The sequence below is a fragment of the Hyperolius riggenbachi genome, chromosome 6 (assembly GCF_040937935.1).
Source record: "Hyperolius riggenbachi isolate aHypRig1 chromosome 6, aHypRig1.pri, whole genome shotgun sequence".
Lineage (NCBI taxonomy): Eukaryota > Metazoa > Chordata > Amphibia > Anura > Hyperoliidae > Hyperolius > Hyperolius riggenbachi.
This window is the reverse complement of record NC_090651.1, coordinates 160,138,391-160,161,443: the sequence shown is the minus strand read 5'-3', so window position 1 is coordinate 160,161,443 and position 23,053 is coordinate 160,138,391. Positions and strand designations below refer to the sequence as shown.

At 49.6% G+C, this 23,053-nt stretch overlaps 1 long non-coding RNA gene across 4 annotated transcripts in view; it reads right to left on the bottom strand.

Annotated features, from left to right (window-relative positions):
- The window catches only part of LOC137521191 (uncharacterized), a 77,242-nt gene that overhangs the window by 35,961 nt on the left and 18,228 nt on the right, over positions 1–23,053 (bottom strand). For all 4 annotated transcript variants that reach the window (XR_011022072.1, XR_011022071.1, XR_011022074.1 and 1 more), the window contains exon 3: positions 22,739–22,804. This is a non-coding gene — a long non-coding RNA (uncharacterized lncRNA). The remainder of the gene's footprint in view (positions 1–22,738; positions 22,805–23,053) is intronic.

The window sequence follows — 23,053 nt, the reverse complement described above, 5'->3', positions numbered from 1 at the left end:
CCACTCCGATCGCCTTCGGCGATCAGAGTAAGCAGGAAATCCCGTTCAGAACGGGATTTCCTGCTGGGCTTCCCCGGTCGCCATGGCGACCGGGCGGGATGACGTCACCGACGTCATGGACGTTAGAGGGAATCCCGATCCACCCCTCAGCGCTGCCTGGCACTGATTGGCCAGGCTGCGCAAGGGGTCTGGAGGGGGGGGGGGGGCGGTTTGGCGGGTAGTGGCGAATCAGTGGCGAGCGTCGGCGATCGGAAACTGCACGCAGCTAGAAAAGTACACAGATTGGATGCAGATTTGATGCAGAAAAACTTTCTCCAATGAAAGCCTATGGGCCTGTTTCCACTAAACGCGATTTTTCTGATGCAGATTTTCCCATAGGCATTCATTGGAGTCAGTTTTTCTGCATCCATTCTGCATCCAATCTGCGTGTAGTGGAAATAGGCCCTTAGCCTCCCTACTCATTTACACACTATTTTGGCAGTTAGATTGAGCAACGGCCGTATAGAAAATGCTTTTGAAAACAACGAAAACCCTGAGAACCCCCATGAGGAGATGGACTAGTCCAAAACCTTTTGGTTCTGTCAGATTTTAACTGCTTACTTTTTTCGCTGAAGTGGTCCTTTAAGTTACCAACTTCTAGGAGACTGATCTTACAAACCCACCTCCCCACACACACCCACACCCACATATTTATAGCACTTATATGCTGACAATAATTAAATCTACCTATTTGCAACTGATCTCCTTTCTTTGATGCTTTGAATATGGACAAATCTGAATGAAGCTGCCAACACGTGTAAGCGTGTCAGAGGACTCCAAATCCCACTTAGCTGCCTCTCTTACTTAAAAAAAACCCAAAACTGATGTACCGGAAATGTAGAAGCATCAAAAATATTACACCATGTACAGGGCCGCCATCAGAAAGTCATCAGGCCTGACTCCCCCCCCCCCCCCCCCGAAGGAAGCAACGCACAAAGCGCGCGGTGAAAAATGGGTGCAGCCATTACATGTGGGCAGAGCTACTTGCATGATGCTATCATGTCAACATGGACCAAAAATCTCTTATCTCTTTTGGCCACCTGTCCTGCGTCACCTCCCTGTGTTACCTCTGCCTCTTCTCTGCCTGTGTTAACTCTGTTCCCATGTCTCTTTTGTCCCCCTGTGTCACCTCATGTCCCTCTGTGTTTTTCTGTTTGCCTGTGTCACCTCTGTTCTCCTGTGCCTAGTTTGTCCCACTCTGTGTCACCTCATGTCCCTCTGTGTTTTTCTGTCTGCCTGTGTCACCTCTGTTCCCCTGTGCCTATTTTGTTCCCCTCTGTGTCACCTCATGTCTCTCTGTGTTTATCTGTTTGTCTTTGTCACCTCTGTTCCTATTTTATCCCCCTCTGTGTCACTTCTTGTCCCCCTCTGTCACCTCGTCCACCATTGTGTCACCTCTTGTACCGTCGTGCCTCTTTTGTCACCGTAGCAGCTCTTGTCCCCCTCTGTGTCACCTCTTGTGCCGCCGTGCCTCTTTTGTCCACGTGTCAGCTCTTGTCCCCCTCTGTGTCACCTCTTGTGCTGCTGTGCCTCTTTTGTCACTGTGTCAGCTCTTGTCCCCCTCTGAGTCACCTCTTGTGCCACTGTGCCAGCTCTTGTCCCCCTCTGTGTCACCTTTCGTTCTCCCTTTGTCACCTTTTTCCCCCTCTGTGTCACCTCTTATCCCCCTGGTTCACCTCTGTTCCCCGTGTCACCGACTCTTGTTCCCCCGTGTCACCTCTTGTGCCCTTGGCTTTCCCGTGCCATCTTGTGCCCCCCGGCTACCCTCGTGCCCCTTGGCTTCCCCCGTCACCTCTTGTGCCCCCGGCTTCCCTGTGTCACCTTTTGTGCCCTCCAGACTTCCCCATGTCACCTCTTTTGCCCCCAGCTTCCCCTGTGTCACCTCTTGTCCCCCCAGCTTTTCCCTGTGTCAATGTCCCTACAGCTTCCTGTGTCATCTTGTTCCCCCCAGCTTCCCTTTGTCACCTTGTCCCCCCCAGCTTTCCCGTGTTACCTCTCTTGTCCCCCAGCTTCCCCCCGTGTCATCATTGTCCCCCCAGCTCCCCATATCATCTCTTGACCCCTGGCTTTCCTTTGTCACCTTGTCCCCCCAGCTCCCCCCTTGTCATCTCATGTCCCCGCAGCTTCTCTTGTGTCAACAATGCCCCCCCCACTTCCCGTGTCATCCCTTGTCCCCCTGGGCCCCAGCCGTGTCACCTTTTTTGCGTTGGGGCGGAGCTACGGAGCGGCGCTGTGCGTGTGACGTCACCGGACGCGGTGACTCTCTATACACGCTTCTTCCACACTTCAGCGTCTGTTGCGGGGACCGGAGCCGGAGCAGCCTTCACAGGCGAGCAGGCTTACAGAGCTGTGCGCTTGCCGGAATTCCCTATGCGACACCTAATGTTGGACTCTGTTATTTTTAACAAGTTTTAAATAAACGTGGGAAACAATCCCTTACTCTTTTACGCTATGGTGAGGCTTCTCTTTTGGAGGTGACACGTACTGGAAACACAAGTGCCCAGCTGAGGTTGCCTGAGGTGGCTGAAGGGTGGCCAATACCCCTACTGCGCAGACGGGCCCACTTGGCCAGCTGATCTGGTGAGTCCTTCCTCTTTGGGGGGAGTGCGTTTAAACACACCCCCCCTTGTTTTTATGGAGCTTCCATCGATGTTTGTGACTGTTTGAGAGACTGATATATGCTGAGCGCTGCACCCAACTATATCTACCATCCTATCACCTTTTTTGCGTTGGCTTCCCCCACCCTTGTGCGCCTTTTCCCCTATTCTCCCCTCCATCCCTGTGCTTTGTGGCCCCCTTCTCCATTAACTCCCATGGTCCTGATTCACGCACCAAACCTCGCCACTCTCCCACTCACTGCATGGCGTCCCGACCGTCACTATGCTTACTTCCAGCAAGCGCATCTCATGATGTCAGATGTGCGTGCCAGTGTTGTCCGGATCATGAACGATTCGGATCTTTGATCCGAATCTATTTTGTGAGTCGAATCATCCGGATCATCAAAATGAGTGATTCGGATCACAAAAGGGGCAGGGCCAGGACACGCCCCCTCTCAGCGGGCAGCGGGGTCCTGGAAGCAGAGCAGAGATGGATCGCTCTGTTGGAGGTGAGCCAGGGACAGGTAGATGAGAGAGAGGGGACATGGGTGCCACTGCCAGATATGTGTAGAGCACACATACTGGCTGCAATGTGCTGCTCATTATAGGCTGTCTGTTCCGTAGTTGTGCACAGTGAACACATTGGAAACTTTTGGCTCAGCTCAGCACAGCTCAGTAACTTTGCAGGCTCTGTGATTGCAGCGCAATATGATCCTCCTGCACTCGCTTCTGGGAATGCTTTGGGGAATGCTTTCTTTCACTGTGCGATGTTTGCATTCAGAGTACACAGATGAACATATAGGTGAAATATATGTAAAGCATATGATTGCAGCATGTGGGTATTGTGTGCACACAAACATTTCTGCTCTCTGCTCGCCCCTCCTCCCTTCTCTGTCCACTCCCTGCCCTCTGTCCATCTTCTCCCCTTCTCTGTGTGTCCACCCTCCCCCCCCCCCCCCCCCCTTCTCCTGTCCTGCTAGTCATTTCACCCCCGAATGCTTCCCTAGTAAAATGATCCGAGATTCGGATCAAAGATCCGGATTTTTTCAATGATCCGATTCGAATCATCCGGATCATTGAAAAGATCCGAACTTCCCATCTCTAGTGCGTGCCAGAAGTAACCATGGTGATGGTTAGGATGCTATGCAGGAGAGCGGCGAGTTCCGGCGCGTAGATCGGGGCTATCATGTGAGTCAATTGAGAAGGGGGACACGGAGCACATTGAGGGAAGGAGGGGGATTTGGGCGGGGACAAGGTGCACAAGGATGATGGCAGCCAGCCCAGCTTAGAGAGGCCCAAACAAAGGGCTCAGCTTGTAGCTAGCGGCGGCCGTGCGCATCGGGGGAGGGGGGTTCGGGAGGAGGCCCATCACTGGAGTCATAGTCGTCCCCCCCGTTGGCGGCCCTGACCATGTAAATTGAATTCAACACACAAAACAATGATCAAAAAATCCTGTAAAACTGCTGACTCATTTCCTTGTTTGTCCACAAGATGTCTCTGTTGCTCATTAATTGCAAAAAGGAGTACTGTAAAAAAACTTTGACATCATTCACAAATAGAAATGAGTAGCAGTAGAATATTGAAATGAATAACCTATCTCCAGTTATATATACAGTTTGCTAAAATAATTTAGGTCAGTAAAATACTGCATTCATTTTTCCAAATTCAAGATTTCCTGCATGCGGTAAAAGTTTGGTAATTTACTGGAAATACATATTTCAATTCACTCACTAAGCATTGGCAAACACAGGGAAAGGGGGGGGGGGGGGGGGATTAGAGCTGCCCAGAATCCTCCCTCAAACCAAGGCCAGTGCAGTGTCTGGGGACAGGCACAAGTTGAGACGCCAGAATATCTGCTGGCATCCTGCAGCTCACAGCACTGCCCCCTTTCTTTTCCCTGCTACTGTTGATTTTGGATGTGGCAGCAGAGTGTGTACAGAGCATGGAGCAGCTCTGGGGAACTTAAAGGAGTTATCAGGGATTTTTATAGAAAATAAACGCTACTTACCGGGGGCTTCCTCCAACCCCAAGCTCCCAGGACCTCCCTCGCCGCAGCTCTGCCTTCAGCCGTTCGCCGGAGCTCCGACCCGGTCCCCGGCGATGAGTGACGTCAGAGCGACCTCCAGGTTCTGCGCCTGTGCAATCCGCTTCGGCCCACGTGGCGGTGATTGACAGCGCCGCTCACGCAGGCGCAGTACAGAGCGACCTGGAGGTCACTCTGACGTCATCGCCGGGGACCGGGTCGGAGCTCGGCTGAAGGCAGAGCTGCGGCGAGGGAGGTCCTGGGAGCTTGGGGCTGGAGGAAGCCCCCGGTAAGTAGTGTTTATTTTCTATAAAAATTCCTGATAACTCCTTTAACAGAGTCAGGTATGAGCACAGCCCTGTGCCCGGCTGTGTGAATGCTTCATGTTCCCCTTCATTAGAAATGTCTGCTGTCCTCATTATTATCTGTATCCAAACTGCTCCTGATTGATCCCGTTGTCGATCAGGAGCAGATCGGACATTTAGGAAATAATTGTCAGATCCTTTCAGTCAGACAGGAAATTGCATTAGTTGTACCCAGCATGATGTCCTACCATCAAGCTCCCTATGACCCCCCCCCAGTGTCCCGGCCGGCAATGGGTAGAGGGTGATAAAAAAAAATGATTGAGGTGCCAGCCGCGCCGATGTGGGATACGGGTCCAGCATCACATTCCTCCCTCCCTCCGAATGTGCCCCCGTCTGCAGAGTAAGTTTCCGCAGCGGAGTGGGCTGTCATCTTACCATTGATCCATGCGTATCGGCAGCCGACTTCACTCTGCTTCCTATGACGTCACAGGAAGCAGAGAAGAGCCGGATGCTGGTACGCATGGATCAATGTTAAGATGACAGCCCACTCCGCTGTGCAAACTTACTCTGCAAGCAGGGGGGACACAGGGGGGCACATTTGGAGGGAGGGAGGAATATGATGCCGGACCGGCATCCCGCATCGGCGTGGCTGGTGCCTCAATCATTTTTTTTTGCCTCCTTTCCAGTGGCGCCCTCCTCCCCACCACGTGCACCCTCACCCTCCTCCCCACCCACGGGCAGGGTATATTGCTTCTTTTTAAAAAGTTAATATTAAGGAATATTAACCAGGAATGGACCAGTGCGGTTTTAACTAAAAAAAATAAAAAAATGTTTCATATAAAATGTATGTGTGACTAGGAGTGTGGTTGGGGGTGTGGTTAGGGGTGTGGCCTGTGTCCCGCTTTCTGATTTCAAAATGTACCATATTATTATACTCTATTGTGCGTGGCTACGGGAGACCTTTCAGGAATCCCCCCTTTGAAAATCCTGGGTTTGCCCCTGCTAGGCCCTGCTTAGTAAGTCTCATCAGCTGTGGAGCAGGTCAGGCAGGAAAATGTGAGTATTCCCACAAATAGTGTGCAAGAGTCAGTGTTTTTCTGTCCAGTGCATCCCTGGAATCCCTCTAGATGTGCTGCAGCCACCAGAGGGAGCTCTTCTGTATACCAGTATAACGAAAAATTGTTACTCACCTATCGGTAATTTTCCTTTCCCGATGCTTACATGTCATAAACACTTGGATAGATGCTACGCCCCCTCTACCCCATAGGACCATGTAAATATAAGTTCTAGCCGTTTCTGCCGCCCCCCCCCCCCCCCCCAGTCTACATCAGCCTCAAGCTCACCGAAGCTAACCTAGAAGGGAGGGTCGTGTTATGACATGTAAGCATAACGAATGGGAGGATGAAATAATGCTTAACACACAATTTATGTAACGATCGGTGTAACACAGAGAGAATCTGATTACCGGCGTCAGACGCGGCGGTTTTTCCGCGTTCCGCCCTGCTCTCCATAGAAGCAGCCGCCTCACGCTGAGCAGAGGAGGCTGCTTTTCCGCGTTTCATCACAGTAAGCCCCCCCCCTACCCCGAGGAGTGGACTCCGGACAGCTCCTTCCAGGCTTTTCTGGATGTAAAGCGTGGAACTCCCTCTTCAATTTATCAGCATGCATGCGGTTCTTAGGTACCCACCTTCTTTCCTCAATACCATACCCCTTCCAGTGCACTAGATATTGTACTGAGTTCTGCACTATACGTGAGTCCAAAATTTTTTCTACTTCATACTCCAGTTGACTATCCACCATCACAGGAGGAGGAGGAGTAGGACCCACATGGACTGCAGGTTTGAGCAGGGATACGTGAAAAGACCTTACCCCACGCATTCTGGCGGGAAGATCAATGGCATAAGTAACGTTATTGATCTTTTTGGCTACCGGGAATGGACCCACAAACCTGGGACCAAGCTTGTCTGAGGGTTGTTTCAGGGTCAAGTGGCGTGTGGACACCCAAACCAAGTCTCCTGGCTGGAACCTCCACTCTAACGAACGTCTCTTATCAGCTTGACCCTTTTGACTCTGAAATGCCCTTTCCAAATTACTCTTTACTGTCCACCAAATATCTTTAAATGCCCTCTGCTAAGCCTCCAGAGTTGGAAACGGAGTAGAGGCTACTGGCAAAGAGGAGAATTTGGGCAAACTCCCTGTCACAATCTGGAACGGAGAAAAACCTTCAAATTATTCTGTGCGAATTCTGCGAAGGGCAAAAATTTTACCCAGTCATTCTGTGCCTCCGCAACGTAACATCTTAAGAACTTCTCCAAAGACTGATTGATCCGTTCAGTCTGCCCATTGGTCTGTGGGTGGTAGCCCGACGAAAATGACAGCTTCATGCCCATTTGGTGGCAAAATGCCCTCCAGAATCTAGAGACGAATTGGACTCCCCGATCCGACACTATGTTTTCCGGAATGCCATGCAGCCGGAAAACGTGGACTATGAACAAATCGGCCAATTCCTGGGCTGAGGGGAGTCCTTTCAAGGGCACGAAATGGGCCATCTTGCTGAAGCGGTCGACTACCACCCAAATGACCGACATGCCTTCTGACCTGGGAGGCTCACCCACAAAATCCATGGACAGGTGGGTCCACGGTTCACTCGGGGCGGGCAAAGGCTACAAGGTACCGACAGGTGCCAGCTTTTTGCACATATTGCACATTCCCTAACAAACTCCTTGCAATCTGCCGACAAGGAAGGCCACCAGGCACACCTGGCCACGAGATCTTGTGTTCTGGATGCCCCATGATGTCCAGCATTCTTGTGCGCATGGAACATCTCTAAGATCTGGAGACGGAAAGGCAGAGGAATGAACATGACCCCTTCAGGCATTCCTTCCGGGATGTCCTGCTGAAAGGGACTTAAAGTCTCCTTCCAGTCTTCCCAAGTTTCAGTTGCAGCCAGCACCAATTTTTGTGGGACAATAGTCTCTGGGACGGAGAGCTGTGCTGTCTCTGGCTCAAAGCACCTGGACAAAGCATCCGCCTTAATATTTTTGCTACCTGGAGTATAAGTAATAATAAATCTGAACCTAGAGAAAAATAACGGCCATCGAGCCTGACGGGGGCTCAACCTCTTAGCCCCTTCGATGTATTCCAGGTTCTTGTGATCAGTGTAAACCGTGATCGTATGTTCAGCTCCCTCTAACCAATGTCACCATTCTTCAAAAGCCAATTTAATGGCCAGGAGCTCCCTGTTGCCAATATCGTAGTTTCTCTCTGCTGAGGAGAACCTACGAGAGAAGTAGGCACATGGGTGCATTCGACCCTGCAAGCCAGATCGCTGAGACAGCACAGCCCCCACCCCGACCTCTGAGGCATCTACCTCAACAATAAAGGGGAAAGAAGTGTCCACATGTCTAAGGATAGGTGCTGAACAGAACAAATCCTTCAGGGTGGAGAATGCCTGTAGAGCTTCAGAAGACCAGGGCGTAGTATCTGCCCCCTTTTTTGTGAAACTGGTGAGGGGTGCAATGACCGTGGAGTACCCCTTAATGAACCTTCTATAGTAGTTTGCGAAGCCCAAAAACCGCTGAAGAGACTTCAACCCAACCGGCTGAGGCCAATCCAGAACAGCGGAAACCTTGGCAGGGTCCATAGACAAGTCCGAGGTGGAAATAATGTACCCCAGAAAGGTGACAGATGTTACTTCAAATATACATTTCTCCAATTTAGCGTAAAGTGAGTTCCGCCTCAGTTTGTCCAGCACGAATCTCACATGGGTCCTATGCTCCGAGAGGTTGTTGGAGAAAATAAGTATATCATCAAGATACACGAGAAAGAATCTCCCCAACACCTCCCTGAAGACCTCATTGATGAGCTCTTGGAAAACGGCCGGGGCATTACATAACCCGAAGGGCATCACCAGGTATTCGTAATGCCCGTCGGGCGTATTAAAGGCCGTTTTCCACTCATCGCCCTTCCTAATTCGTATCAGGTTGTACACTCCCCGTAAATCTAACTTCGAAAAGATCTTAGCGTTGGTGACCTGCGTGAATAAGTAGTCTATCAGTGGCAACGGATAGCGGTTCTTCACCGTAATTTTATTCAGGCCCCGGTAATCAATGCAGGGCCGCAGGCCTCCGTCTTTTTTCTTAACAAAAATGAAACCTGCCCCAGCAGGTGACCGGGACGGATGTATTCTTGCATGGCCAATTTTTCAGGCCCAGACAAATTGTACAAATGGACTCGGGGGGGCATACAACCTGAACGGAGATCGATGGGACAATCGAAAGGGCGATGCGGGGGTAACTTGTCTGCTGCTTTGGGACAAAATACGTCAGCATATTCAGAATATTGTTCTGGCACACCCTCCACATGAATCCTGGTTTGACCCAAAGTCACCTTCCCTAAACACTGCTGAAAGCATCGAGCCGACCAGCCTGTCAACTGACCAGTGGCCCAATCGATGTGTGGAGAATGGAGGTGCAACCATGGCATGCCAAGGATAATGGTGGAGGTTGTCATATGGAGCACAAAGAACTGCAATCTCTCTTTGTGCAGCACCCCTATAGTGACTCCCACCTCTGGTGTCTGTGATAACGGGTGATTCCTCTGCAGGGGGGAATCATCCACTGCTGTAACCTGGACGGGTGGTTTTACCGGGGTGAGTGAAATACCCAACTTTTTAGCAAACTCAAAGTCCATAAAATTAGCTGCAGAGCCGGAATCAACAAAAGCTTCAGTGACCTCGGTCTTATCTTCCCATGTAACAATACAAGGAAGAAGCAACCGTTTATCTTCTAGGGGTAAGAGTCGGGCGCCTAGGGTGTTACCCCCTACAACTCCTAAGCGGTAGCGTTTCCCGGCTTATTAGGGCAGTTTCGTACTCTATGCCCCCCTTCAGCACAATACAGACACAGCTGTTCGGTCATTCTCCGTCTTCGCTCCACCTGGGTCAATTTTGACCGACCAATCTGCATCGGCTCGGGTGGTGGCAAGGCAGGAGAAGATGAGACAGTAGGAGGTGGAGTCACTGGGGCTGTGGTGTAAGACACCATTCTGACACGGGAACTACCCCTGGTCTGTTTTTGGTAGCGAAGCCTGTGGTCGATTCGGATGGCCGCTGAGATGGCCTCATCGACTGTTCTGGGCTCGGGCTGACTTAGCATCAGATCAGAGACCTCATCGGACAGCCTTGACAAAAAATAATCTAATAGGGCATAAGTGTCCCACCTGGCCGTAACTGACCACCTCCTAAATTCGGCCGCGTAATCTTCGACCGGACCTTTGCCTTGACGCAAAAGTTTGAGCTTCCGCTCAGAAGTCGAGGCAAGGTCCGGATCGTCGTAAATTACTGCCATAGTTTTAAAGAATTAGTCTACAGAGGTAAGAGCTTTGTCTCCGGTGGGCAGGCTATACGCCCAAGTCTGGGAGTTTTAATAAACGTGACCCTCTGGGTCTCAGTACCTGAAGATTGGGGTCTCAACTCAAAATAGGACAACACTCTACTCCTAAAATTCTGGAAGTCAGATCTGTGGCCGAAAAATCTTTCAGGTACAGGCATACGTATGTCAGAGCTAGAAGGGGATCGCACATGATCCACTGATGTCTGGAGGGTTTGTACAGACCATGATAGGGCATCAATAAGAGGTTTATGGGTGCCCAGTACTTGATTGATGTTGTCCACCGAAGCGGCAAGTACACCCAGACGATCAGTGTTTGCGTCCATTTTGTATTTGGTCTGGCGTTCTGTAACGATCGGTGTAACACAGAGAGAATCTGATTACCGGTGATCTGCAGTATCACTGGAAATACAGATATATACCAGATTATTGATGATCTGCAGTATCACCGATAATCAGATATATAAGCTAACCTCTGGACACCTGAGTAGAGTAAGAGTGTTTGGTGCAACAGTAATACTTTGAGGGCTAAACCTCAGGAACAAGTTCCGTACAGCAAGGAGTACAAATACAGATTCCTTCCGAAGACCTGGACTCTCCCGGGGGAGGAGTCAGGCTGAAGGAAGGAAGGACAGAACGGGAGTGACACCCTGGAGGGGGTGTCACTAACAGATCTAGGAACTGCCTCTAACAGTAAGGTCAGTTCTCGAGGTCGAACAAGCCAGGTCGAAAACACACGGACAGATAAAGTACAGATTCAGAAGGCAGATGCGGAGTCTAAAGTACAGGCAGGGTTCGGCAACAGGGTATCAGAAATATCGAGGTACAAAATCAGGAGGCAGATGCAGAGTCTAAGGACGAGCCGGGGTTCGGCAACAGAGTATCAGAATGGTAAGGTACAGGATCAGAGTTCAGAAGAATAGTCAGGCAGGCAGAAGGTCATAACAGATAATCACAATCAAACTAGTACTTTAGACTATCAATAGAATCTAGCTAAGTGTAGCTCCAGCTGGTCCCGGCACACTTTAGGATCTGACTCAGGTCTGAGTGCTACCACGTAGTGATCGCACGCCAGACAACCAGCAACTGAACAGCCGGCAGTATATATACACAGACATTCTCCAGCATCTCCCCAAGTGCTGGACCAATGGGAAGGAGCAGAGTCGTCAGCTGACCGACCAGGTCAGCTGACCTTTTTCTGGCTGCCATATAAGTTCTGCCTCTCCGCGCGCACGCGCGTCATTCTGAACCTAGAGGGACTATGAGTCTAAGCCATACCGATACTGTTTTGCAAAGTCTCTGCGGTCCCATGCGCAGGGTTGGTCGCACCGCTCACAGCACATGCGGCGGCCTCCCCACACAGGGACAGAGTGTTAGTAACGGGGCCATGCGCGCTAACCGCCGCGTCAGACGCGGCGGTTTTTCCGCGTTCCGCCCTGCTCTCCATAGAAGCAGCCGCCTCACGCTGAGCAGAGGCGGCTGCTTTTCCGCATTTCATCACAATTTAATTATGAATTTGCAGATAATACAGATTTCCAAACATAAGAGAACTTTGAGCTAAGAGGTCCACCCTGTAGTGGCGCATAGAGGTATGTATACTTGACCAGTTAGCTGCTTGGCAGATTTTTTCTGCCGGTACTTTATTATACGCCGCCCATGACGTAGCCATACTACGAGTTGAATGGGCTCTTATTTGTTGCGGTGGCTCTATACTGAGAGTTCTATGTGCTATCTGGATGGTTTTAACCACCCAGGAGGCTATAGTTCTGGCTGTAGCTGCTTCTACCTTTCTATATCCTGAGGGTATAACCCACAATCTTTCAGTCCTCCTGAACTGTGATGTTACTTCCAGATAATACTTTTAGCGCCTGTACCACGTCCAGTGGATGCGATTCACTAGAGTCTTCCATATGAAAGGCAGGAAGAGTCCAATCCTGATTGAGGTGGAATGTCGATGTGACTTTAGGAATGAATTCCTGAATTGGCCTTAATACTACCCTGTCAGGGAAGAAGAAGAGGTATGGTTCCTTAGAACTTAAGGCCTGCAATTCTGAAACTCTCCTAGTGAATGGAATTGCTACCAAGAACACAGTTCTGAGAGTTACGTGCCACAGATTACTGTTCTGAGCTGGATGAAACAGATCCTTTGCAGGGGCCTCCAATACCAATGGTAAATCCCACTTAGGTAATACATTCGCTACTGGTGGTCTTAGTCTTAACACTCCTTTGGTGAACTGTTTAATCAGAGGATGAGTTGCCCATGATGTACCCGTAAGGGCTGTTAAAGCTGATGTGTGGCTTTTGATGGTATGATAACCGAGACCCTTCTTGAGGCCATTTTGTAAGAAATGCAGGATTGCATGTGGTTCTGGCTTCAAGGGATCAAAGTTATTCTCAGTAGCGAACAGCTGGAACCTGTTTCACACTCTAGCATATGTAGCAATTGTCACAGGACCCCTAGTGGCCGGATTGCACAATGCCTTCCAATCGGTTTCAGCACACAGACCATGCAAGCTGTGGTCGCAATCGGTGCGCAGAAACCACTGGGAATTTGGCCGCAGACCGACTAGAATTACACACTATTTCAGGGTATAACTGCCACCACCTCTGTTACCATGGGACAGAGGAGCCACTGACTGGCTGAGTCCGTGCAAATAGAAAACGGTTAAACACACTCTATTTTATCTAGCTATCAACAATAGTAGCGACTCTTCAGAGACCAGGGTTCAGTTTGTGCGGCTGAATAGGGTAGCTGAACGAATAAATGACGGTAGTGTTGTTTATTAAAAATGCTATATAAATAATTAATATATACAGAAAATTGTTAAAATCAACAATTATAGAAACAAATGATAACACAGTATAAAAAATACAACGGAGGAAATACTTAGATTCATGGAAATGTGTCCTTCTGGGAAAACTCATAAAGTTCTTGGTTTCAGTTCAGTTCAGTTCAGGAGCAAAGTTCAGACAAGATGGCTGCCGCTGTTCCTCAAGGCGGCAGCATGTTCCCAAGACGATGGAATTTGGAGGAATGAGGGAGGAGTCCCTCGCAAACACTTTTGACTGATCCCCATCTTTGGGCGGAGTCTCAGGTCCAGCCCAGGGGCTGGACAGGGTGTGGTTAACTCCCTGGGTGGGTGCCTGGTGAGCACCAAATATGACATTTTCCATATCTCGGCTTATGTTTATCGCACACACATAACGACCACAGATTCATGTTCCTCAGAATATGATAGTTCATATGACATCAAACTCGGGCGCTGTCACACGCCCGGTTACGAAATAGCAGAATACCTCGGGTTCTGGGTATGTCAGTCGCCTCAATTTAATATCAACATATTTACCAGACCCGGACCAGCAGAATGAGATAACTCTCATACCCCTCATATGAACGGTACTCCTTAAACATGCTAAAAATCATACAACACATGCATTTCAATCTGCCCCTAGCGGTGCCGCACTGTCTAGCTCTTCCAGGGCCACCTGGGGAGTCAGCTTCCTGGCTTCCTTTCAGGCAGCCATATGCTGAAGCAATTGACACCTCTGCTAAGGACCAGATTCCAGTCACATGCTAATTAAAAAGTCACTGGCCAGGAAGGGGACTCTTTGCTCAAGTTAAAAAAAGAAAATGTAATTTTCTGATCACTGCAAAGACTGAGCACATCTAGCCAGGAAGCAATCAGAAAATCGACTGTGCGAATCTTCCCGATTCGCCTGCGTTGCTCACGGCTGTTCTGTGACAGCATTCGCAGTTGGTTTCCTAGAACTTAGTAATGTTTTTATGACGTCTTCTGAACAACCAGACTGTCTTAGCCTTTGTTCTTTAATATCCACACCATAAGCCTCAACTTTTGCTGTTCTGATGGCGTATCATTCCCTGAGTCAGTAGATTCTTGTCGTATGGGAGCGGTAGTGGATATCGTAAATTCAGCTCCCACAACAGGGGGAACCATGGGCGCCTTGGCCAGTAGGGAATAACTGCTATAACTGTTACTTTCTCCTGGAAGAGTCTGAGCAGTAATGGACGAATCATTGGAGTCGGAGGGTATACATAGGCCAGGGAGAAGTTGCATTGGATGGATAATGCATCCCGTGATGCTCGGATGTCTTGATCCACGAATTCGGCGACCACGGCCATTGCCAAAAAAAAATCCGCCTGCGGCGTATTTGGATCCGGATTTCGATACGCGTCCATGGCACGACGAGGTTTTTCGGCCGTGAATGACGTGATCACGCCCGGATTCACTGCCGGATCCGGATTTTCTTTTAACGTTAATAGCAAAGGTCCCATACATGCTACAATCCCCCAAATTGCATGGATTATCAAGGCGATAAGGGGCCACAACTTCAACATAAAAAATTCCAAAAATATTTTTTTTTTTTGAGAAAATGGATTTTAAAGTGCGATCAACACTTTATATGGGGCTATTAATTGGTAATAAGTGGTTTTAAACAGGGAAATACATGTTAAGCAATCACAGAGGTGAAGGTGAGTCCCAATGGCACTTGGCGGTGATGGTACCACTGGAGGAGGATGAGTGGCTGACCCCAAAAAGGCCCAGAGAGGTTTTTGTAATTTGTCTGGGGTTTTTTTTTTTGCAGCGATTAGCAATGACATAACAGCAGAGTTGTCAGTGGACCTGGGCAGTGTGAACGCAGACTTTAGTAGCGACTGAGTCAGGAGGATAAAGCGGCCGGTCAGTTAAGCAGCACAGAAGGACCATGGCAGCTCACTGGTAGTAGCACAGTGTAATAGTGCTGCCCCAAAAATTAGATGCGTCCGGTGACCCGGGCAGAATGAACGCAGAGTAGTACTAGTAGCGACTGAGTCAGGAGGACAAAGCGGCCGGTCAGTTCAGCAGCACAGAAGGACCATGGCAACTCAGTGGTAGTAGTACCACAGTGTAATAGTGCTGCCCCAAAAATTAGATGTGCCCGGTGACCCGGGCAGAATGAACGCAGAGTAGTACTAGTAGCGACTGAGTCAGGAGGGCAAAGCGGCCGGTCAGTTCAAAGGCAGGCATGGTTAACACATTGCAGCAGCTACTTCATGTCCCCCTGTGTCTGACAATAGGGGCCAGGAACTCACCTTCCACCCAAGCTTGGTTGATTTTCAGGAAGGTGAGTTTGTCCACATTGACGTGGGAGAGATGAGAGTGGTTCTCGGTGACCACGCCACCGGCCACACTGAAGCATCTCTTGGAGAGGACACTGGAAAGGGGGCAGGACAGGAGTTTGAGGGCGTACTGGGAAAGATCCCTCCAGATGTCCAGTCTCTTGACCCAGTATTTCAAGGGGTCCATGGGGCTGTCGGTGTCATTGAGCCCGCTGAATGACCCCATGTAGTCAGCCACCATGCTGGTTATTCGCTGCTGGTGCTGGTTGGAGGTGGATGCTGTGGCTGGCACCTCTGCTGTGGGCTGCTGCACTGCACAAGGTTCTTGCTTAGGCTCTTCAGATCTCCAGGGCGCCAGTTGCTGCTGCTAGTGGTAGTTGTTGTGCTGCTGGTGGCGATGTCAGGCACCTGTTGCTGGGTTGGCAGAGCAGTTACAGTGGGGGTGGAAGGCTGGGGGAATGCTTCCAGTAGTCTGCTCACAAGGGCCTCCTGCAACTCCCTTGTGCGTTGCTCGGTGCCGGTGGTGGATGGCATCATAAACTCTCCCAGCTTCCCCTTCAGACGTGGGTCCAGCATCAAGGTGATCCAGATGTCCTCCCTTGAACGCATCTGGATCACCCGGGGGTCCCTGCAAAGGCAGCGTAACATGTGCACACCCATGGGAAACAAGTGGGCCTTGGCAGCAAGATCTTCATCGTCCATGTCATCCCATATCACATGCCTGTCCTCTTCCTGTGCCGTGTCGTCGTCTTCCCCAAGCTGCCATCCCCGTACAATGCCTGCGGCGCTCTGCTCCTCCTCCTCAGCATTCAGGTTAGGGACCTCTAACTCCTCCACTACCTGTGAGCCCTCCTGTGCTGCCATCTGGTCCTATTTCAGCTGCTTCAGGGCTTCCTCCCCATGATCAATTAAATTGCCCATTGCCTGCTCCAGCAGGCAAACCATGGGCACCCACTGACACACAGAGGCCCGCTCCTCGCTGACCATCTTGGTTGCCTCCAGGAAGGGATTCAGCACCAGGCATATTTGCTGCATCAGTGTCCACTGAGTTGCAGTGATGATGGGGACTTGCTGGTTGCTGGGGACACTTGTGTCTAGCATGTAGGCCCTAAGAGCCAGCCTGTGCTGACACAGCTGCTCCACCATGGCCAGAGTTGAATTCCGGCGAGTTGGCATATCAATAATCAGGCGGTGTGGCTTTCCATATTGCTGCTGTAAGGTGGACAGGAGTGCAGAGGCAGTGGCTGAGAGGCGGAAAAAACGTACCACTGCCTGGGCATCTTGCAGCAGGTCGCTCATCCCCTGGTAGGTGTGCAGGAAGCGCCGCACCACAAGATTCAGCATGTGGGCCAAGCAGGGGATGTGCTGGAGGTTTCCCTGCTGCACTGCGGCCACCAGGTTGGCCCCGTTATCGGCTGCCACATACCTCACTTCCAGGCCTCTCTGGGTCAGCCACCTCCACTCCTGCTTCCTGAGGGCGGCCAGGACATTGGCGGCCATAAGCCTCTCCTTCCCCAGGGTCACCAATTTTAGCAGCGCTGCCGAGGCGGGCTTGCTTTCCAGGTGTGGAGGGAGTGGGATGAGAGGAGCCTGCTGCATCCCCCTTGATCCCGTGTGGTGGCTCCACTAACTGGGCTGCTGCGCTCTTGTCCTCCCTCCTTTCCACCAGTGTCATACAGTGGGCCGTAAAGGACAGGTAGCGACCTGTCCCAAATCGGCTACTCCATGAGTCCATGGTCACGTGGACCCGCTCACCCACAGAGTAGTCGAGCGAACGGGCCAAGTTTTCCACCACAAACTTGTGGAGTGCTGGGAAGGCGTTCCTGCTAAAATAGTGGCGACTGGGGATTTGCCACTCGGGGATGCCAAATTGGAGCAGCGTCCGCATATCGCTCCCACCAGGGAGTAGGAAAGGAGCTGTGATGCCATGGCCCGGGCCAGCAAGCCATTTAGTTTCTGGATCCGCCTGTGGCTTGGAGGCAGAGGCTTGGTCAGACCCAGAAAGGTGTCGCTCAGCAGGGTCTGACGACGATAAGATGCAGGGAAGACAGAGGAGAGAGAGGACTGGCTGCCAGCCTTATGGCCCATACTCACGGGCTACATTTGTGGCCTGTCGCTAGCACACGGGAGCGTGTGCGCGACAGGCCGGCGACAGCTCGTTGCCAGGTCCCTCCGCATACACATGGCGGAGGGACCTGGCAACTGATGCGGCGGAAGCTGTCGCTGTTGTTCCTCCCCCCGCTGGAAGCTCAAGGTATTCCCTGCTTGTTGCTGTCGCTAGTCCGCATACCCACGCGGACTAGCGACAGTTGCGGCGGACTGTCGCCAGGCGATTGACCGCGCCAATCGCCTGGCGACAGCAGCGACGAGTGACTGTTCGGGGTGCGCGCCCGTGTTGCGCCTCATACTCACGGGCGACCTGTCGTCGCAACACGTGCGCGCCGCGTGTTGCGGCGACAATTGTAGCCCGTGAGTATGGGCCATCAATGTCTGTGTCCTGAGTAGCCGAGGTGGAATAGCGATTACGCGCTACTACTGCTGCTGTGGCGGGGGATTCATGAGCCTGAGGGAGGGATGATGCTGCTGCGGTGGTGGGCCTTGTGCTCTCAGCACCTCCTGCTTGCAGTGCCTGCCTCCTCTTGAACTCCTCAAACTGATGGCAGTGGTGGCTCTTCATGTTGTCCTGGAGGGATGAGGTACCTATCTTGGACATATTTTTCCCACGGCTTAATTTTTGTCTGCGTAACTTACACACCGCATATTTTTTGTCATGGCTTAACACCTCAAAATAGTTTCATACCGGTGACTTTAATTTACTGTGGCCCTGTTCGCTACCGCTAGCAGAGGGTGCAGTGGAACAATCTGTGCTAGTTGGGGCTTGCATGGTGGTTGTCCGGCTGAAGCAGTGTCCTGTCTACTTCCTCCACGCCCACTGCTGCACCTGCCCCTGCCTGACATATGGCGATATCCTTGCCTAGGCCTAGGTGACTCGTCATCCTGCTCCGACCATTCTTCCCCGGAATCAGGCTGCACATACGGACGGTCCGCAACTTCATCGTCATCATCATCATCATCATAATAATCAAGCTCTTCCTCTGACTCCCCCGCCTCCTCTTCCGCCCCTACATCCCCATCAACATCATGCAATAACAGTTGTGATTGTGGCCGTAGCTCAATCTCTGCCATATCAGTCCCCAGTATGTCCTGATCTTCTTCCATCAGTATGTTCCCAGATGCCGGACTGAGGGACAGAACACTGTCATCCTGGGAGGGCTGCTGACCACTGGGTGCTGGGGTGGATGTCACATCACGCGTGGGGCGTTGGCTGCTGCTGCTGCTTAGAGTGCTGCTCACAGTAGAGGTCTGGGATGCAGTCATGATGTCCATCAATACCTCAGGTTCCATCTGCTCAACCACCACACGGGGACCAGAAACTTTTAAATATTGTGAAAACGGAGTCCGCTGACTCGGCCCAGGCTGTGCTGCCCTTTCTGCTGCATCACGACCCCCTACAGCTAGACATCCTCTCCCTGGCTGTAAAGCAGTCCTAGAAGTGGCTGAGGCAATGGAACTCCCTTTCTTGACACCCCCATAAACCCTGCCAGACATGTTGCTAATGAATCACTGGCTAATGATATGAATAATACCAGTGAGCAGTGAGCACAGTAGAACGTAAGTGAAGGGTATCGCTGCCAAATGAGATGATTAATAACAGTGAGCAGTGAGCACAGTATAAAGTAAGTGAAGGGTATCACTGCCAAATGAGATAATTAATAACAGTGAGCAGTGAGCACAGTAGAACGTAAGTGAAGGGTATCTTTGCCAAATGAGATGATTAATAACAGTGAGCAGTGAGCTCAGTAGAACGTAAGTGAAGGGTATCACTGCCAAATGAGATGATTAATACCAGTGAGCAGTGAGCACAGTAGAACGTAAGTGAAGGGTATCACTGCCAAATGAGATGATTAATAACAGTGAGCAGTGAGCACAGTAGAACGTAAGTGAAGGGTATCACTGCCAAATGAGATGATTAATACCAGTGAGCACAGTAGAACGTAAGTGAAGGGTATCACAGCCAAATGAGATGATTAATAAAAGTGAGCAGTGAGCACAGTAGAACGTAAGTGAAGGGTATCGCTGCCAAATGAGATGATTAATAACAGTGAGCAGTGAGCACAGTATAAAGTAAGTGAAGGGTATCACTGCCAAATGAGATAATTAATAACAGTGAGCAGTGAGCACAGTAGAAAGTAAGTGAAGGGTATCACTGCCAAATGAGATGATTAATAACAGTGAGCAGTGAGCACAGTAGAACGTAAGTGAAGGGTATCACTGCCAAATGAGATGATTAATACCAGTGAGCACAGTAGAACGTAAGTGAAGGGTATCACTGCCAAATGAGATGATTAATAAAAGTGAGCAGTGAGCACAGTAGAACGTAAGTGAAGGGTATCTTTGCCAAATGAGATGATTAATAACAGTGAGCAGTGAGCTCAGTAGAACGTAAGTGAAGGGTATCACTGCCAAATGAGATGATTAATACCAGTGAGCAGTGAGCACAGTAGAAAGTAAGTGAAGGGTATCACTGCCAAATGAGATGATTAATACCAGTGAGCAGTGAGCACAGTATAAAGTAAGTGAAGGGTATCACTGCCAAATGAGATGATTAATACCAGTGAGCAGTGAGCACAGTAGAACGTAAGTGAAGGGTATTACTGCCAAATGAGATGATTAATAACAGTGAGTAGTGAGCACAGTAGAAAGTAAGTGAAGGGTATCACAGCCAAATGAGATGATAAATAGCAGTGAGCAGTGAGCACAGTATAAAGTAAGTGAAGGGTATCACTGCCAAATGAGATGAATAATACCAGTGAGCAGTGAGCACAGTACAACCCAAGTGAAAGGTATCACTGAGTGATGATTAATACCAACGAGCAGTGAGCACAGTACAACCTAAGTGAAGGGTATCAATGGGTAATGAGATGATTAATACCAGTGAGCAGTGAGCACAGTACAACCTAAGTGAAGGGTATCACTGGGTAATGAGTTGCAGTGGGAGCAACAGGAGCAGCAGAAGTTGCTGACGAAATGAAAGTGAAAGTAAAGATTAGAAACTTAAAGAAAATACTTCAAAGCAATACTCAGCGTTATAGACTAGACAGGCTTTCCACTTACACTGCTGAGGTACATCAGTTACTTCAGTGGCAAAAGCCTGATCAGTCTCCATAACGAAAGGCTGTGGAAAGCAGGCAGTGGTGAGCTATCTAGAGCACTGTGTACACGTAGCGCGTAGATCGTGGCCCCCGGACGCTGATATTCACAGAGTTTAAATACTCCCTCCAACTAGAAGGGTCCGAGTAGAGGCGGATGTGATTATCAGCTTCCCCGGCCGTCCGCACCAATTACTTGTGGAATTCGCCGGGCGGAAGTCAGCTGCCGGAAGTACGTCACCGGAAGTGACGTCTGCGTTCCAAGCCGCTCTAGGCAGAAGTCCCGACAGCGTCCTGGATGGCGTGCACTCAGCCGACAAGCGAAAGATAATAAACTCCCACCGCACCAATGACATACAGCATCTTTAATGCTGATCGTGGGTGAAACTGCGGCATGAACTTGAGAAGAGTGAAAAAGCCCTTTAGGCTACAACTACCCCGCCGCTTCCATTTAAGACCAGCAGATACAAGAGGACACTGCTACTTTATAGCCTATATGGTCAAAGAAAAAAAAACAGCCACTATTTAAGAAGCCAGGTAGGGCATAGGATAATAAAAAATTGGTAGGCAAACCGTGCCCCCCTTGCAAAGATCCCATGAGGTGAGGTCGAAGACAAAAGACAGGGGGGCGGGAACGGCTAGAATTTATATTTTACATTTAACTTGCATAGACGAACATCTATGCCCCTGGAGCAATAAAAGTCTCCTCTTGTTCTGCGTTCTGAAGTCCCGCACTCCAGAGTAGTGGACCAAATGGTGTGAGAAGCAGGGCTGTGTGGCTCTCCCCATTGGCTGCCTGGCTCTTTTTGCCTGTCAGTGTGAGTTACCGGCTGGTCGGAGCTGGAACCAAATACCAAACACTGTTGCTTGATTTACCAAATACTTTGATCTTTGTGAATTGCAATATCTTGACATTTCGTGAGGTATTTACCACACAAGTCGGTAATTTACCTTACTAGTCGGTAATATTACTTTTCATTGGGTTAATAAGTTTAGTGATTTGGCATTTCTTAAAATCAGCTGTTTTCTGCATTACTGAATGCTGTAGAATTGAGCGAAGCTGGTGGTTTTGGCGCAGAGCGCTCAGTGCCAGGCGCCGAAAGCAGGCACCCCCATAGAAGCAACATCATGCTGCGCTCTGGCGGTTGCTGGACCCTGAATTACACCTCCCTCCAAGTTGCAACGGCTTGGAGGAGGAAATAGTACTTAACACTGCTGGGGAGTTTAGCGGCAGCAGGGAGAGCTGTCATTTGGCTCGCCCCGTGCCCAACTTATCAACGCCGCACTAACACGTACGCAAAATGAGAGCTATAGCCCCCATACAATTAACTTTTCCCCCGAATATTCTCTCAGGAGATCTTTTCACACTTTATCAGTAAAGGCATTTTAACCTTCCAACATGCAAGTAAATATTCAAAATTAGTTTGATTTTTCTTTTTTACCCACTTTTGAGTACTTTTTCAGTTGCTAAGTGCTAAAGTATTTTGTAGATAGGGTAAAAAATTATCCCCTGGGAGAAAAGTCAAAAGAAAAGTTTATTGAATAAGGCCCTGTAGCCCTTATCCAATTATTTTTTTTCTTCTAAGTTTTCTAAGGGCCCTTTTCCACTAGAGCGATTGTGATTGCTGAATCGCAAAATCGCAAATCGCTAGTGATTTTTAAATCGCTAGGGTTGTTACTTTATCATAGAAATCACGAGAAGTATTTTCCACTACAGTGATTCGATTTGGAAATCGCTAATCGCAAATCGCAATCGCTTGCTGGAGCGATTTTTACAATGATAATGCAATGCAAATGAAAATCGCAAATCGCGATCGCATAACAGAATTAATGAAAAATCGCAATCGCAATCACTGGCGTTTGTGATTTGTGATTGCGATTGCTAGTGGAAAAGGGCCCTAAGTGATATTTTCATACCTGGGCCCATATGCAATTCACTTTTTCTCCTGAGTTTTCTCCTGAGTGATATTTTCAAACTTGTCAATAAAATGCTTTTTAAACCACCAGTAAGCAAACAAATACTCAAAATAATTTTGATAGCACTTTGTCACTTACTTTTTTGTACTTTTTCATTGCAAAGTCCTGAAAAGTTATTCTAAATCAAAGACGAAAAAGTATCTCCTATGAGAAAAATCAGAAGAAAAAGTTAATTGCATATGGCCCCTTATCAGTAACATGCCTTTTAAAGAAACACTGAAGCCAGTTTAAAAACGGCTTTTTACCTTTTATTTATGTGAGGCATGTTTGCCCCTGATAAACCGCCACTATCCCGCGGCAGAACTAGGGGTATTTACCCCCCAAATCTCCTATGCTAAATCCATGACTTTCTTGGTCGTGGATTTTGCTTCTCAAGGAGGCAGAGCTTTCGGC